This window comes from Colias eurytheme, chromosome 22, assembly GCF_061535395.1.
Source record: "Colias eurytheme isolate Ceu_HAF_F1 chromosome 22, ilColEury1 Martin Lab GWU primary, whole genome shotgun sequence".
In the NCBI taxonomy this organism is placed as follows: Eukaryota; Metazoa; Arthropoda; class Insecta; order Lepidoptera; family Pieridae; genus Colias; species Colias eurytheme.
The window spans coordinates 463,627-481,587 of NC_143001.1; the positions used below are offsets into that span (position 1 = coordinate 463,627).

Here is a 17,961-nt window from a genome sequence, read left to right on the forward strand (position 1 = left end):
CTATAAACTCCAATCTTCATTATCTCAAGGCAGGCTACGCGATTTCCAACTTTAGACCGCTTTGAGCTTTCGCAATGTTGAAACTAGATGGCATTACACGTTTTTGTTCTATTATGAAACTTAACTATAGATGATAAAATAAAAAATAGACTGCGGTAGAAAACGCTATTCGGTGCAACGCTAATTTTTCAATGGCTATGATATCAATATACTGTTCATACAATTAACTCATATTTTATTTAGTCGGCTAATACCTACAATCTCGAGAGAACGCTACACGACTATTGGACGTTGAAAACGAGTCTCAAGACAAGACAGTTGTCCATTTGACAGGGTGTTGACTCGATGTGTAAAGTGCGCATGCGTGGCTGACATATTATTTTAATTTATTGGTGTTTTCCCGCGGAAAATAACAAGTACAGAATAAATAAAAAAAAAGTTGTGAGAACATGTTTGAAGTTTTGTAAACAGAAAGTGTTTTGGAATTCTATACGTAAACATTGATCAAGTTCGTTCCCATCATTTGTTATTCGTTTTATTGTAATTCATGAATATTTTTGAGTTTTGTGAGTGAAGATTTATGTTTATTGGATTCTTATTTGATTGGTAAGTTCTTAGAAATTTAGTTAGATTTGTTTTAAAATTTAAACAGAATATTATACACACTAAATAAATGCGTAAAGCGTAGTTTATAAACGTTTCATACAAAAGCTTTTTAAAGTGGTATTTTACTTTCAAGAAAAACTTAAACTTAACAATCATTTTGTGAGTTAGGTACTGTCTTTTCTGGAATACGTACATACTATCTCGATGGAATACATTGAAGTAGCATTGCTAAAAATGCCCTATAAACAAGTTAAAACTTATTTGCACTAGGAAGTAGTGTAGTATCTACTACCTATCTATAATTATTTATTAGGTCGCTTTTTATAAATACATGCTGCTAAGTAGATATACTTACGGGAAATAAAAATTGTTCTGCTGTATAGGGAATTAAAATAAATAACGTAGCTGTAGGTAGGTAGGTGTTAAGTTTCCTATTATTTCACCTATCGTATGAAAATTGGGAAAACTTGCGGAGGAAAATTACAGTTTTATATTATCCGTTTTCAACATTTAATTAAGTAAATATTTCAAAATACACTACCAATACTATTTATATTAAATTATTAATAGCTGGTTATTTGAAGAATTTGTACTTTCTAATTTAAATTAAAGCACGACTCGTGAAGGTCGCAGGTTCTGAGCTGATTCATTATTTGAATCAGGATATTGTTAGAACCTTATAAGCCGTTACTATTTGCGTAGATTTTCAGGTTTTTGTTGTATGATTTGTTGATTTCTTAATATTTATAAATTACGATAGTATCTCTTATTTTTCAAACCAACTTATTAAAACTGTTTGTACTTTTTGTAACGATCGCGATTTTATGAAGCCATACTGCCAAATAAATAAAAATGGGTAACTATGAAACAATCTTTTAAAATTAAAAACATTACAATTAAAAATACAATGTTCGTATTTTTAATTAATAACACGATGTACAATTAACGTGAAATAAACTAAATTTTCCACTCCATAAACCATCTAGTACTCATATTATATTTACGTTAGTATGTAGTATGTACATTCAGAATTACGTAAAGCTAATTAGACGATTAAATAATTGTATGACAACACCTAACTTAAATAATTTAAAAATTATAATTCTTTTACGCTTCGCAAACACGGCAACACTGGCACTTTCTTACTTTTTTATAACTTTCTCGTTATGCAACCCATGTAAATTGCATTGTGGACACGCCTTAAATGTTATATAATCTGTGGTCGAAATAAATTATGCTAATTTAAAAAAATACTTACCTATATTCGAATGTGACGTTTGAATCGAAATATTTTGAATGGCTTGTGTTGCTATTGTTAAATAATTGACAACATGAAATCTTGTAGTTTAATAATTGACTATTGAGACATTCATTGAATTTTAGGACCCGGCTTTAAAGTGGTTACTGTCCGGTATTTCGACCCCTATAACTTTGATAAATAGAAATAAATATGATTAAAATGATTAAATATATTATCTATGCTTAAAATTCAAGAATATGTGGGTAGGCAAGGGAATGGGTAATTTCTAGACTTGTTTAACTTTAGTAGTTTCACATAAGTAATCTATATTCGGGAAAATTCAGTTTCTGAAACATTCTCTATTTAATTTATAATATCGAGAAGTGTCGACAAACTTTTCACCTTGAATATAATATTAAAAAAAATTCATTATAAAATTTCAACATTTTTATTTTTTAACCTTATTATTTTACTTTAAAAAAAATTTTTTGTAAAACGAACATTTTATACAATTAAATCTCACTTTAAGCTTCAAGGTTGACTTATACCATCTTACCTATAGGCTATACTTACTTACAAAAAAATCATATCAGAACATAATTTATTCATTCAACACAACCATCGACCACCCATCCCTAGTCCACTGGTAGCGACGCTTAACCACGTAATCTAAGATAACAGAATGATGAGAAAATGCACGTTCCTCCACGCACACCGTACGTGCTTGTGACGATTTCACTGTTACGACTTACATGCTGAATCAACAATCGATGGCTGTGTAACAGTGTGAATTTATGCCATTTTGATAGTTTGAAATGTAGAGAAACATTTTATTTAAATCAATGTAGGTATTTACCATTCTATCAAGTGTACAGATTCGCAAATAAATGGTAGGTTTAAAGATGCACCATAGATATTATAATAAAACTAGCTGACACAAACCTTACGATTATTATTTAGGGTTATAAAAAATGTATGGTGACTGATTTACACGTTTATCCAATATACACAAAATTTCATGAGAATTGGTCGAGCCATTTTGAAGATGTTTAATTACACGAAAATTTTATTACATACATACCTACCAATACATATACCAAATTATACATTTTATAATTATTTGTTAATCTTCCTGAAACTCGATAATACTGTTGAATTCGGTTTTTGTGATTGTACCTATCGGAAAACTGCTTTTTCAATAAATACATATTTATATAATTCGTATATTACGTCTTTATTTATTCAGTTTTGCTTTGGCATCAAATAATAATTATCATCACTACATAGTATAAAACAAAGTCGCATTCTCTGTCCCTATTTCCCTATGTCCCTATGTCCCTTTGTACGCTTAAATCTTTGAAACTACGCAACGGATTTTGATGCCGTTTTTTTTAATAGATAGAGTGATTCAAGAGGAAGGTTTATATGTATAATAACATCCATTAAATAGTGGAGAAGTACTGTTATTTTTGAGGTTTCTAATGTGATGTCGTAAATAATTACATTTTATCCGCTTACATTGCAAACGCAGGCTGAACCCTACGAGTTTTATCAAAATAATGTACTAAGTATTGTACACATTGAAAAGGTCTACAGAAAAGTCCGCGATGGCATATGTCTATCTCTTATGGATAACCCACAATAACTTTTTTTTGTCATTTACTTTTTACGACAAATAATGGCTAATTTTCGAAGCGATTTTAACCAATACAGCATTAATCCTTAACCAATTAAATACCTTGAATACATTGTTCATTTAATATAGATCTATATGGCCCTTTACACCGTATGATTTAAGTGAATATTTTCGAAGATATTACAGATTTAAAAATTGCGGGGCGTACCGTTTGCGGCGATACCGGCCGGCCGGGCCGCTATGTTTTTATATACAACGTTAAAAGTTTTTCTGTAGTGTATTTAGTATCAGCATTGCACCCGTGCGAAGCCGGGGCGGGTCGCTAGTTATTTATAAATTGTCTCTGCTTTACATATACAGGGTGTAATCGTTAAGTGTGCACAGGCGATTATTCCGTAACTATTACAGATATCAAAAAACTTTTAACTGATATTGAAAGTACTTAACCCAATGAGTAAAATGGCCATAATAAATTTTTAAAAATAAAACGAGAAATATCTAAAAAGTTCACTTGAAACCCTCCCATACATTTAGTATGAGATATGACTAATGACTATCCCATGTACATGAGTTGATCCAAAAGTAATTATAATCAATATTAAACCAGGTCATTAGTCATTACAGTTAAAATATTTCGCTAGATTCTAACTAGATAATATACTTCGATATTTTTTTTCCAAAACTTAGAAAAAAAAAACTTTGACTTCATCCGTAAAAACCCCTCAACGCGGCCATCTTTTCGCTATCGTCTTAAAATTTTTTGCTAAGACGGTGTTTTTTGTGCCGAGGAAAGAGATAGAAATAACTAGGAGCTAGATCTAACAAACAGGGTGGGTGTTCAAGCATTTGGAATGCCGATTTTTGAATGGCAGCCATTGCAACTGACGCTTTGTGATCAATTGCTTGATCACCAAGACCACGGCGCCCCAAAAAACTGCCGCTTTAATCTATCCCACTAATTTTCACTTTGAATTTCTTTATCGTCACTTTGGAAGCTCGCATCCAGGCCATTAATTGTTTCTTGGTTTCAGCATAAACATGGTGAACCCGGGTAACGTCCATGGTCACAAAATAATCGTGCCAAAAAATTATCCTGATCTCATTAAGAATTTAGAAATTCACCCTCTAAATGTCGAATTGTTGTTTCTTCTTTTTGTCGGCAAAAATTCTGGCACGCACGGTTCACATTCAAATTAATGTAAATACTTGGAAACGTGGCCTATTGATATGATTTTTTTGTGATAACTTAGTGAGTACATGAGCAAGCAAAAAACAGTTATTTTATATTTTTATGTACACAGGAAATACCCAATTATCATTACTTTTGGATCAACCTAGTACATTTAATATGAAAGATTTTAGCTTTTTCTTTCTTTTTTTGGTTTTCTGCTTAAATTACTTCGCAAATTTGAAACTGCAAATAGAGCTCCTCATTGTATTGCACAATGAGGACGACACTTCGATAATCTGCTATGAATACAAAATGTATGGGAAATAAAATGTATGGGAGCGTTTAATGTAACATTTTTGGATATTTCTCGTTTTATTTTCAAAAATTTATTATGGCCATTTTACTCATTAGGTTAAGTACTTTCGATATCAGTTTAAAGTTTTTTGATATATTCAATAGTTACGGAATAATCGCCTGTGCACACTTAACGATTACACCCTGTATATAACTTTAGATCTAGGTAAGGACAGGTAATTTACTAACATGAAATCTTGATAGAAGCCAAGAGTTTTGATAAGATTGCTCAATTTTGTGTGTCAATTTGAGCTTCTTTTTTGAAGTGAGTAAAGCAAACATAATGTTCACTTTGGGGTCCATCACGTAAGATTGATTTTGGTCGTTTTGTTACGTAATATTATTAATAATAATTTCTAATTTCACGTCAAATTATTATCGCATTATGAAATGAGTGTACCATGTCTAATAATAATTTAATTATGTAATGAAAAAATACGGTAAAAGTATTTAAGACGTAATAGAATTAAAATAATCATAGTTATTATAAAGCAAAGTAGGACGAATAATCTAATAATACCACTAATATTGTACTCTCTATTCACAAGGACTGCTTTAGAAGCAAAAAATGTTCGTAGAAATAGTTAATTAGTAAACAAGCTCTTATTTTTGTGTGAGTTAAATGATCACATTTTTTGTACTCGTATTCTTGTTGTAGGAAAAATTTGCAATCATTTAATTAAATGCTATCTATGAACGGATTTAAGACGATAAATAATAATATCATCGATCCCGATACGATTCCTAACATTTCAATCATAAATCTTGTATCTGTGAAACATAAGGAACCATTCCCTTTTTTGTTAAAAGTTAAATTGTAATAAACACGATTGCCTTTATGAAATAAGTAGCAATGCTTAAGCAAATATCATTAATTAGCACCCGTAATTATGTTTTCTATTTAGTAAAAACGTAAACACGGGTCACTTTTTCTTTTACGTAACGAACTTTGCAATCCATTCGATTGTTTGCCGTGGGAGTGTGAGAATGTTTGCTTTGACGGTCAAATGGCTATAAGTAGATATGATTTTTAACAATTTTTAATAGCATTCGAATGTTTTAAAAGTATGTATTTTTAAAGAATGGAAAAAAAATGGATCACGAGGCGGGCCGCGGGATTCAGGCGAAAGACGCAGGTTCGTATCCCGCCTCGTGATCGAATTTTGTCTATATTCTTTAAATTTAAATAAGTGTTTAGTGAATATTTATTAATTATATGATTATCTTACTACTTATATTTATCATACTCACGACTTCACGAGTATAAAGCACAGATAAATACAGTATCTTACTTGGAAGAGTAGGCAGGTTCGCAATAAACATGTGTAATTTATTATTTATCCATCCTTATAAACTTTCTCGTTTATAATACTAGAAGGATGTAGAAAGTAGGATAAGTCTAGACTAGATTGGTAGGATAAGTGTTGTAAATATTTATACTGTGAGATTTTGTAGTATCGAGATGGGCTTCTGCAAATGCAAATTATTTAACAAATCTAAGAATATAATTAATTTTTGAATATTATAATTATATATTTTGAATTATTATAATTTTAAATATCAATAAAAGTAGTAAAAAGCCAACATCACGCGGTGTTCCCAGGCGGTCACCCATCCAAGTACTGACCGCGCCCGACGTTGCTTAACTTCGGTGATCGGACGAGAACCGGTGTATTCAACGTGGTATGGACGTTGGCAAGCGTGTATTCGAAATTATCGAATGTATAATAATTAATTAATTCTATGTACCTATATTATATGATATATCCTTATTCAATTTGGGAAATAACATCTATATATTAGAGATATCTTCTGTTGTAAACAATTCATCAAAACAACAATAGACCGAGATAGCGATAGTGTATTGTTCTATAAATTGCTCGTCATGGTTCTGCCCACAATAGGCAGGATAAGGCCAATCTCATAAGAGAATGGTTAACGTTTTTAGAAAAACAATATCCTAGTTCTTTATGTCTTGCCTTGAGGCAGGTGAGGAAACGTATGTTTAAAACTTAGGATATTCATACGAATTACAACCATGATGTGCGTTCTTTAAAAAGGTAAGTTGGTATACTATTTCCCATCTTATTTACCTTCAGTCTTCACGTAGAGTCGTAGAATATTCTATGTATGATGTTCAAGATCAATATCATACATAGATATATATAGATAGTAGGTACCATGCATCCATTTTATATGTTCGTATAGATGTATTTCATGCGTAGGTAGTAGGTACATAGTTTAAAGTTCATATAATACATATAAGATATGAGGGAAGATGTCTCAGCTTCGATTTAGGAAAGAATAAAATTTCTCATGAGATTTTACTTAAATTTCTTACTCATTTTTATTCTGTGCTGTATTATAGACCTTTTTGGTCGTACCTACACCAATCTTTCAGACAGTATAGGATCTTCCATATTATTATAAAATCGTATATTATATATTATGAAAGAGATGCATAATTAAATAATATATCTTCCAAATCTTTAAATTTCTGTAACTAAAGTTACCATATAAATAGTTATTTGTCGTTTAATTTAAACGTAAATAAATAACGAACTGTAAGCCACAAAATCGATACATCATAGACAATCTCCAACCGCTGCCGTAATGTCATACTGTGTGTTTTGTAACATTATCTTTGCGGGGTTAAAAGCCTGTATTTATTTTAAACTTCGTGAAATTTTATATTTAATAATATCTAGCGTTTAATATTATCTAAGTTGGTACCTACCTATTCTAAAATTATAAGGATGTAATAAAATGTTTACTAAGTTATTTCTCAATTTAGGCACCGTTTATTATTCAAAAAACCTTGAACATACACCTAATGCATTAAAAACAAAAAGTTTATTACATTTTGTAAATACGTACCTATTACGTTCAGTGTAAATTTACAGTTATCACTTTTAATTTCAATGTTATTCTAAAATCGTAGACGTTAATCTACACTCATAAATATATGACTTTAATTATTATGTTGCACAAATGTTAAACGAGCGTAATTATACGAAGGTAGCCATTAAAAACTAGATCAAAACTTGTGGATGACTAATCGTAAGGAAAATCGGCCAATGTCAACCGAGCTGTTGGAATTTCCTCCATTTGTGATTTGTTGCTTTTAATTACAGGACATTTAGATTTATTCAATATTAAGATAAATAAAGGACTTTATTTAGCGTTTGTCAGTTCCTTAATCTTACAATTGCACAAATTAAATTTATATAAAGTGGTCAAACATCTACTGCAATTGTTATCCTTAACTACTTGCGCCCCGCAGTTTCATCCGCGTATCTCCGCTCCTGTTGGTCTTAGCGTTTAGCCTTCTTCGATAAATAGGCTATCTAACACCGAACGAATTTATCAAATCGGTCCAGCAGTTTCTGAGATAAGCGCGTGAACAAACAAACAGAGTCTTCAGCTTTATAATATTAGTAAAAGATATACTGTCATGGACTCATGGTATGAAAATGTGGAGAGAATATACACTTACTAGTAATTGTTAAACATCTTGGATATAAAACCTGTCGGATTTATTGTATACTTTATCTGTTTATTTTAAGATAATAATCATTTAAATGTTTTGAATATTATAATCCCTTCCGAGACAGAACACTCTCATTTCTTAAAAGTTGTATGACTTGCGTTTATTCATGTAAGTCCCTAATGTGTGTAATAAATATTAATGTTTTAACACTTAATCACCGTGCTAATCACACAAAACTTAATCTATTATATATGAATATTTAAGTAATTTTTCTCATAAAACGAACCAGTATTTTTATTAGCGTTAATTATCGTATAAGGTTAGATATTTGTTACATTCTCTCCATAAAAATGTTCACGTGAAGTTATTTAGTAACTGGTTACAACACTAGTTTATTAGCACATTACGTTATGTGCTTTTCTTGTTGCTTTTTAGTTTTTATACCTACATAATATAGTCGCTGTCACCTATAACTTCTCTATAAAAACCATAAAAACGTGAGTGAGAATGTAACTTCAACATGATGAAATTGTTTTTTTTCTTTGGTATACCTAACCCTGTACCATTCCACAGATTACTAAATAGTTTTATGTGTATACTAGCAATGCCCTGCGGTTTCACCCGCATAGATAGCGATATCGTTACAGTGAAAATTCTACTACAGGTCGGACTGTGGGTTTAATTTTTAATCACATGAAAATCACCTTTATCCCGTCCCGCACTACGGCCTTTTTTTTTTTAGTGGGGAATCTTTCATAGATACCCACGGCCTCCGGGGGAGGGGCCGTGGGTTATGTCGGATTCCTACCGACCAAAACCCCACTGTGTTCCGTCAAGACGCATATTGGTAGAATTCCTCCGTGACCCCCGCACTACGGCCTGCTCGAACAGTATACCTACTATTTTCTGTAGATTGACACTTTTAAAAATTCGTTATATCTTTTGAATGGAATATCCAATTCTTTTCATTTAAAAAGTATTTTGCTGGTATTGAAACAGTCTATAATAAAACATCATTTAATGGGATAAGGATTAATATATGTGTATGGATAACATGGTTTGATTACTGTCGGCACTTCTATTTACTTTGAAAACGTAAAAAAGTTGTTGTAGTAACATAACTACTGAAGATGGACATATGGTATCGCGGACTTTCTTGTAGATATTGATCCATTCTATAATACCGTAGAACATTTTTTTGTTCTATCTTCAATAGATTCCGCAGCGCACGCGATGACAGAAGTTTTATTGAGGATTTTTTTACACCTTGGGTTACATTATTGCATTTTTGGTAAGGATCTCTAATTTTTTTGAAAATGCAATATAGCCTATGTTGCTCAGTAAAGATGCAGTTTTCTAATGGTGAAAGAATTTTTGAAATCGGTCCAGTAGTTTTTGCGTGAAAACCATACATACATACATACATACATACATACTTACAAACTTTTCCTCTTTATAATATTAGTATAGATGTATTACCTACCTAATCAGTAATCACTAACCGTAGTGGAATTATTTACATTTATTTTTATAAAGTATGCTAGAACATAACCAGGCTTCGAATTATATCAATTTTCCGAAAAAATACTGCAAGTTATATTCAAATAAATGTCCTCTTTATATAATACACTATATTCAATATAATACACTCTACATTTAACAAAATAAACCTTTCACGCATAAAATCAGCAGTATAATCTCTTCACTACATAAGAATCTTCAAGCCACACATAGTATTATCACGGTAATAATATCTACCATGGTATACAATATACATTATCTGTGGTAGTACGAACATAAGAATCTCCAAGCCACATCACGAGTAGGTACATAGCACGTATTATGTTATGATATAGCACATTAGATGACCGGTCTGGACCGCATGCCAGCTAATCTTGCGTCACTGATCTGCTTAGGGCTGTCACTGAGATGCAAATAAAGCTTTTTTAACGTTATTTCAATATTGACATAATATTATGCAGCTATGAATAACGAACGACTCTTTATTGGTATAATGCGAAGCGCTTTTAGAATGTGTAAGAAATAAGAAGATTAATCGACTTAAAATTTGTATAACAAGCCATTCTAACACGAAGAAACATTGGTACATAATTTTACTTCGTATTTATTTTGTTGGTATTGATGAATTTAGAATTAAGTTGAAGGGCTACAAAAAGTTGACTAAATTGAAATTACAAATAATTTCTAATTTCAATTTATTTTCGTAATAATAAAATAGTAGCTCTACAAAGAAATGCTGACAACCCTACGCATCTTACGAGCTCGAGCGTACCATTATCACATTTTTAGTTGGAGCAAAGCAAAGAGGTATGAATTAAACAACCTTAGGTATAATTTATAAACGATCACCTTGTTGAGTACCTATAGGTAGGTATAGTTAAGTGTTTAGCGTAATTGTCGTATCTAGAAGGTCCAATGTTTGTTTCCATTTGTTCGGTAACTGTGAGGCGTTATAAAATAACATACATACGGTTGCATAGCATACAAATGCATAATATTACGTCGTCTCTTCATAAGATATAGGTAGCAATCTGCAATTACATTATAATAGAGAATCTACAATAACTTATGTAGTGAGTTAATTCTATTTGAGAATTCGATTGCACACACGTAAGAATTTTTATTATTTTTTATTCAAAACATATTTGAGATCAAAGCTGTATTTACGATAATGGTAAATAATAAATATTGTTGTTGCTAATAACATAAAACAAAAAATTATTATGGTTGAATAAGTTTGCAGTTATTTGTCGCTTTCTCCATAAGTATATTCAATGAAATGACGGTCCAAGTAGTATTTTGTAAAAGATCGCAAGTGAAATTAATCTGAGCAAAAAACAGCGGACGACGTCCGCGTCGCGGGCAAAAACTAGTTTATATTTAAGAGTAAACGTTGAAGTTTCACAACATGGTCTTGTAAGGAAACATTACTGAATACAAAAACTGGTTCGGTTGAAACTCAATTTATAGTTGCAACTTGCAACAAGTGTATAGGAAATAATTTATTTCTGTTTGCAAAATTATGTACTACGGTGTTTTATAAGTTATAACCTGGCTGTTTACCCTGGCTTTGTTTGGATTATGATGATGGGATAAAAACATTTAAGAAAGCCTGTGTCACTCAGAAATAATGTAGATAGAAATTTTATAAGAGAATAAACAATTTTGAGTTAATTGAATACAAACTAGAAGTCCTATTACAATCTCTTTTTAAAATGAAGTGTTGAAGTTTCATTTATTACGTACTTCTAATGGAGTAAGATGTTACTTCTTGATGATTGTATAATAAAGAGGTAGGTACAGAATATATTAAATTACAAAATTCAGTTTATTTCATTCATAATCGTTCCAATGGTCGAGTGTTAAACGCGCATAAAGCTCAGCTTGAAGTTAATTCAAATACAAATAATATTAACTTAACATTTATATTACAAGCACAAGAACAATATATTATATGCTTACTAAGATATATTAGTGATAATATATTTTTTAAGATTGCGTTTGATTAAAGACTTTCTTGGGAAATTACTTATTAATTACTAAAGTAAGCAGAAATTGAGATGTATTCTAGCAAAATAGCACGTTAGACACGTACTTCTTTGGTTTCCTTGTTAAATGAGTTTTAAGTAAAACAATTTACAATTTCAGTCTTTTATAAAATAAAATAAACTGTTAATGTTAAATGAAGATTGTTCATAAGACTACACACACTGCACGGCACAATATTATGTACCATTGAAACCCCCTCTAACCTTCGCTTATTGCTAATCGACCTAAACTAGTACAAATATACAAACTAATGCAATAAGTCAATAGTATCGATGGTGTAACTCATTTCTAACGAGTGTCACACGTAATTCTTCACAACTCAACCCATGCCGTGCAACCGGTCTGGACCGCATGCCAGCTAATCTTGCGTCACTGATCTGCTTAGGGCTGTCACTGAGATGCAAATAAAGCTTTTTTAACGTTATTTCAATATTGACATAATATTATGCAGCTATGAATAACGAACGACTCTTTATTGGTATAATGCGAAGCGCTTTTAGAATGTGTAAGAAATAAGAAGATTAATCGACTTAAAATTTGTATAACAAGCCATTCTAACACGAAGAAACATTGGTACATAATTTTACTTCGTATTTATTTTGTTGGTATTGATGAATTTAGAATTAAGTTGAAGGGCTACAAAAAGTTGACTAAATTGAAATTACAAATAATTTCTAATTTCAATTTATTTTCGTAATAATAAAATAGTAGCTCTACAAAGAAATGCTGACAACCCTACGCATCTTACGAGCTCGAGCGTACCATTATCACATTTTTAGTTGGAGCAAAGCAAAGAGGTATGAATTAAACAACCTTAGGTATAATTTATAAACGATCACCTTGTTGAGTACCTATAGGTAGGTATAGTTAAGTGTTTAGCGTAATTGTCGTATCTAGAAGGTCCAATGTTTGTTTCCATTTGTTCGGTAACTGTGAGGCGTTATAAAATAACATACATACGGTTGCATAGCATACAAATGCATAATATTACGTCGTCTCTTCATAAGATATAGGTAGCAATCTGCAATTACATTATAATAGAGAATCTACAATAACTTATGTAGTGAGTTAATTCTATTTGAGAATTCGATTGCACACACGTAAGAATTTTTATTATTTTTTATTCAAAACATATTTGAGATCAAAGCTGTATTTACGATAATGGTAAATAATAAATATTGTTGTTGCTAATAACATAAAACAAAAAATTATTATGGTTGAATAAGTTTGCAGTTATTTGTCGCTTTCTCCATAAGTATATTCAATGAAATGACGGTCCAAGTAGTATTTTGTAAAAGATCGCAAGTGAAATTAATCTGAGCAAAAAACAGCGGACGACGTCCGCGTCGCGGGCAAAAACTAGTTTATATTTAAGAGTAAACGTTGAAGTTTCACAACATGGTCTTGTAAGGAAACATTACTGAATACAAAAACTGGTTCGGTTGAAACTCAATTTATAGTTGCAACTTGCAACAAGTGTATAGGAAATAATTTATTTCTGTTTGCAAAATTATGTACTACGGTGTTTTATAAGTTATAACCTGGCTGTTTACCCTGGCTTTGTTTGGATTATGATGATGGGATAAAAACATTTAAGAAAGCCTGTGTCACTCAGAAATAATGTAGATAGAAATTTTATAAGAGAATAAACAATTTTGAGTTAATTGAATACAAACTAGAAGTCCTATTACAATCTCTTTTTAAAATGAAGTGTTGAAGTTTCATTTATTACGTACTTCTAATGGAGTAAGATGTTACTTCTTGATGATTGTATAATAAAGAGGTAGGTACAGAATATATTAAATTACAAAATTCAGTTTATTTCATTCATAATCGTTCCAATGGTCGAGTGTTAAACGCGCATAAAGCTCAGCTTGAAGTTAATTCAAATACAAATAATATTAACTTAACATTTATATTACAAGCACAAGAACAATATATTATATGCTTACTAAGATATATTAGTGATAATATATTTTTTAAGATTGCGTTTGATTAAAGACTTTCTTGGGAAATTACTTATTAATTACTAAAGTAAGCAGAAATTGAGATGTATTCTAGCAAAATAGCACGTTAGACACGTACTTCTTTGGTTTCCTTGTTAAATGAGTTTTAAGTAAAACAATTTACAATTTCAGTCTTTTATAAAATAAAATAAACTGTTAATGTTAAATGAAGATTGTTCATAAGACTACACACACTGCACGGCACAATATTATGTACCATTGAAACCCCCTCTAACCTTCGCTTATTGCTAATCGACCTAAACTAGTACAAATATACAAACTAATGCAATAAGTCAATAGTATCGATGGTGTAACTCATTTCTAACGAGTGTCACACGTAATTCTTCACAACTCAACCCACATATGGACATTAGCAAAATCCTCACGACAGTGTCATTGAATAGCCTTGTTCTCGAAATGTGTTATAGAAATCACTACGAAATCGGTAATAACTAATAAGGTTAAATCTATATGATTTAAACCAAGATGTTTTTTAAAAATATTAGATAACGTTGTTTTTGTTCCATAATGGCAGAATTCAGGTAATTGCCTGACTCGTGTAACGAGCGAGCAATGTTATCGGTTTTATAAGTGAAAAAGCGCTGCTTATAAAACGTCTGTTGTTGTTTTAAAATATAATATTTGTTGGTACTTAAATAAGCTGTCTATCTTTTAAAAGGTTTAATATTTTACGAACATTACAACGAAAACGGTAAGGCTAAATGCATATAAGTTGTTAAGTAATAGTAGTCTAACACACACCACTCTCTTGCTTACTTATCTCCAGATAAAAAAATCTTACAAAAAAACGCTCTGTTGCGATCTGACAAATAGACAAATAAACAAGCACATATATATTATAATGATTAAAAGGGCGATCCATTCATAACTATACATACCAGAAAACAATCCGTAATAAATTCATATAAAATAACCCAACATTACAATCTAAATACATGGTGTTCAAAAAATGACTTAATTGAAATTTCAAATTACAATAACATACTTCCGTCATCTACATTACAAAGTAATCAATAACAAAAGAGGCAATGTACAATCGCTATATCTCACCTTGGGCACAGATAATATAATAATATAGATAGTACCTTGGTTGTTTTGACAACATAATACAAGTGTACATGTTTAGATAATTTATGCAAGATTATTGTCATGTGCATTGAGTTGTGTCAATTGTAATGTAGCCATGGATATTGTGAGCTTTCTTATCAATAATGTACGGGTTATTTCAATATGACTTAGGGTCAAAACAAGTTTTAGAATCAGGTATTGAGTATAGTTCGAGGTAGAATGGAGACGTGATGATAATATCCTATATGTTACATTTACGTTGAATGTTTTTGTTTTAATTAAGAAATTACTTAATCAATTATTATGTACCTATTTTTGTCATTGCAGACGAGTACTTAATCGCCTTTTATAGCATTGGCTTAGCTTTTATGGCGTTTATAGCGACATTTATGGTTACAATTTACAATTCGCGGAGCTTATAAACTTTGTGCATACATAACAATTTAAAATAATTAAAAGTATATGAATAACAATATTTGAGTAGGAAACTATCAGTAGAGACACTATAAAATATTTCATATAATTTAAATATTAACAAACATCCTGTATAACAGCAGTAGATATAGCACAAGGTATTGATCGGTATGTTAAGTTGATGTGAGTGCAAGTCGGCCGAGGTCGGTCTAACCTCACATACAAATGGCCGTTTATGTCAAGTGTACGAACCCATGTGAAATAACATCATCCTGTAATCGAAAAGCTTATACCTTATTTATTAGGTATTAACACTTTTTGGCACCACATTATTAAGAAAACATAATAATATTATAATGACGGTCTTACTATCGCTGGCAACATCTTACTAGCTAATAAAAAAAAACTATAATGCATATTTAAAAAATTTCTATAGGTACATAAATTATGCATAAACATCCAAAAGAGCCAAAAATACCCATATCTATCCGTTAAAAAATCAAAATGGTTTTTAAAACATATAAATTAAAAAATCAAGTCTCGAATAACTTCAAAATAAAGCTATAACGTGCCATCACTATAAATGATAGCCACAAATCAACGTCTATACCTGAACAGAATTACGTCATTTAAGGTTCAATCAATGTGGGCGTAAGTGCGATCATATGCAGACAAAAACCATACAATAATTTACGTTCCATACATAGCGTAATTTAGATGTTGTCTGTTGAGATCTATTATGTTTTTTAGGCATATTTTAGAAGGGTAAACCCATTACATAAGTTATTATGGAGATTCATCAAGTAATCAAGTATAATAATTTAAAAAAGAATATACATTTTATTTTTTACGCACGTATCTACGTAACTTTGGTTGCCAAATAGTCGAAGTCGTCGTTGCCAAATAATCGATGTAAAAAGTACCAAATCATGCGCAAAAGAGTTTTAAATTATTAATACATTTTTTATATCTAAATCAGTCAGAAATACATTTACAAACTTCTGACAAGTAAAGACGTAAAAAAGTTCTCCGGAGAAAAACTGACATCAACCATATTTGGAGTTAAAATATTATCAATTATATGTAAAAATAATCAATACCTACTAAGTATTTAATAAGGTAAAATTATAAAAAAATGTATGCCTATACCTATAGCCCATATTTGGCAAGGTAATTAAAAGGCAAAGTGCGCTAGAATGCCAACTATGTAACTGTATTTTGTATATGGTAACACCCGTTTATAGAATATAATTTTATTCATTTGTGAATACTATGAGTCATTGTGATCTATCTATATTTTATTAATAAAAATTATTTGTAAAAAAGAAAGGTTATATTCTGCAAAAGAGCTTCTGTAAAACTACCAATTACTATGGTAGGTATATAAGTATGAAGATATATTTACTTGACAAATCGCATGCTGAATCTGTTTAAAAAAAACATAAATTATGAAGACATAAATATTATACATATTGATGTTTTAATGATAATAAAGTTAACTCGTTGACAATTTTTGAGATTTATATCAATATAGTATTGAACTTCATTATAATAGGCCTACAGGTAAATTAGCTTGGAGAAATTTTTGCGTTTGTAGTAGTGTATGGTCAGCAAATAAAATAAAACAACATTTTATTTTTAGTTTTTATTTTATATATATATAAGGGATTTTAAATTAAACTATATGTGTTTCTCCTCTGAAAAAGATGAGACTTTATTTTAATATTTGCACATTTAACATACGTATAACTTTTACATTAACTAGACCGGGAGATATTGACACAAAATTTCGAGTCATTTGTAACAGGATGGCGGTTCTACAGGGGTCTTAGTACGCAATGACAAAAAGAAAAACGATGGTGTGAACGCTGGTACCGGCGGCTTAGTCACGTAGGCGTTAGTCGAACTCGTCGGAAAAATAGCGAAGTCAAACAATTTGTAACACAAAAATTTTAGAATTTACCGATAGCCCATAAAAAAGAAGTAGGCGGTAGTGTCATGCCATACTTTTCCGGTGTGACTTACAGCCCGCCATACCGACGCGAATGTGTTGATTTAAAAAAAAACAATTCAACCATTTGTACCAGGCTAACTTTTGCACAGGTAACCATCGTCGTGCAGCCATTTACGAAAATCGCCATGCCATACTTTTCGGACGATTCCAAATGGTCGCCATACCGCCGAAAATCTGCAAATTTTTTTTTTCGCCGAACCATTTGTACCACCCTAAATTTTTTTTTCAACAACTCCTGAATGATTATAAATAGAAGTGTGATAATGCCATACCTGTGGGAGGTGGCGAATGTGTATAAGATTTTTTTTTATTGTAAGATTTTATTCGTATTTTGAACGATTAGTAACAGTATGGCACTAATTTTTCCTGTA

At 30.9% G+C, this 17,961-nt stretch overlaps 1 protein-coding gene and 1 non-coding gene across 4 annotated transcripts in view; one reads left to right on the plus strand and one right to left on the minus strand.

Moving 5' to 3' along the window:
- The first annotated feature begins 292 nt into the window (after positions 1–292).
- nahoda (DOMON-like domain-containing protein nahoda) overlaps positions 293–17,961 on the plus strand; it is a 57,413-nt gene continuing 39,744 nt past the window's right edge. For all 3 annotated transcript variants that reach the window (XM_090115073.1, XM_090115075.1, XM_090115074.1), the window contains exon 1: positions 293–606. The gene's annotated coding sequence lies outside the window, so the exon portion shown is untranslated. The remainder of the gene's footprint in view (positions 607–17,961) is intronic.
- On the minus strand, positions 6,586–6,704 carry LOC149898482 (5S ribosomal RNA). Its single transcript, XR_016458052.1, has one exon. It is a non-coding gene; the product is annotated as a 5S ribosomal RNA (ribosomal RNA).